This window comes from Gekko japonicus, unplaced genomic scaffold (assembly GCF_001447785.1).
Source record: "Gekko japonicus isolate JY-2015 unplaced genomic scaffold, Gekko_japonicus_V1.1 scaffold8460, whole genome shotgun sequence".
Lineage (NCBI taxonomy): Eukaryota > Metazoa > Chordata > Lepidosauria > Squamata > Gekkonidae > Gekko > Gekko japonicus.
In genome coordinates this window covers 666-2205 of record NW_015164466.1, presented here as the reverse complement: position 1 = coordinate 2205, position 1540 = coordinate 666, and positions in this window count along the sequence as shown.

The window sequence follows — 1540 nt, the reverse complement described above, 5'->3', positions numbered from 1 at the left end:
AGGGTGTCTGTTGTGGGGTGGGGAAGGGGAAGGAGTTTGCAAGGCGCTCTGAGACTCCTTTGGGGAGTGAAGGGCGGGGGGTATAAATCCAATCTCTCCTTCTTCTTCACAACAGGCCAGAGCTGGTTGGCCAACAACTCCCCGACCCCCATCAATCTCCCCACTGCAGGCCTGGACGTTACAGCAAGAAAACCCCCTGCCTCAGGACCCTGGCCTCGAGAGAGACGGTCCCAGACGGATGGTGGTGTCGGCTGGCTGCCGCAGAAAGAAACGGCCACCTCTGAAAAGACTCACACATTTTATTCTGGAACCAAGTCCGAGTCCACTGGCACCTTTTTGAAGCGCTCTGAGACTCCTTTGGGGAGTGAAAGGCGGGGGGGGGGAATAATTCCAATGTCGTCTTCTTCACAACAGGCCAGAGCTGGTTGGCCAACAACTCCCCAACCCCCATCAATCTCCCCACTGCCGGCCTAGACGTTACAGCAAGAACACTCTGCCTCAGGACCCTGGCCTCGAGAGAGATGGTCCCAGACGGATGGTGGTGTCGGCTGGCTGCCGCAGAAAGAAACGGCCGCCTCTGAAAAGACTCACACATTTTATTGTGAGGTAGGTGGGGCTCAGAGAGCTCTGACAGAAACTGCTCTTTTTCAAGGACAGCTGAGCCAGAACTATGGCTTGCCCAGGGTCATCCAGCCAGCTGCAAGTGGAGGAGTGAGGAATCAAACCTGGTCCTCCCAGATTAGAGTCCACGCACCTAACCATGACACCAAACTGGCACTGCACCAAATAGTGGAGGCCTTTGGTTTGCAGAAGCCTCCAGCAAGGGTGTGAACAGATCGGATGTTTTGGAGGTCATTAATTCACAGGGTCCCCATAAGTCGGAAACGATTGGCCAGCCCTGACACACACATCCCACCAGAGGTGTTAACAAAGCATACAGGCGGGGAAGGCGAGGCGTTGCCAACGAATAGTGCCTCTCTGCTATGCAGACTTTCTCTTTTTTAGTCTCTTAACTAACACATAAAGGTAAAGGTTCCCTTGCTTGAAAGCCAGTCGAGTCCGACTCTAGGGTTGCGGTGCTTATCTCCGTTTCAAAGCCGAAGAGCCAGCGCTGTCCGAAGTCGTTTCCGTGGCCATGTCATGTGTCCGGCATGACTAAACACAGAGGCGCACGGAACGCTGTTCCCTTCCCACCGAAGTGGTACCTGTTTATCTACTTGCAATTTCTTGCTTTTGAACTGCTAGGTTGGCAGGAGCTGGAACTAGAGACGGGAGCTCACTCCGTCATACAGAGATCAAATATATTTAAAACAAAGGACTGACAAATTAAAATCATTACGAACCATGCCAGCTTCACATCCATATTTGACCACTTGAGCCACCGCAGCTCCTAACTAACACATACAGAGGTCAAATATATTTAAAACAAAGGACCGACAAATTAAAATCATTACAACCCATGCCAGCTTCACATCCATATTTGTCTTCCGGATGCCCGACACGTGGAGCTACCTTATACCGAATCCGACTTTTCGGGTCT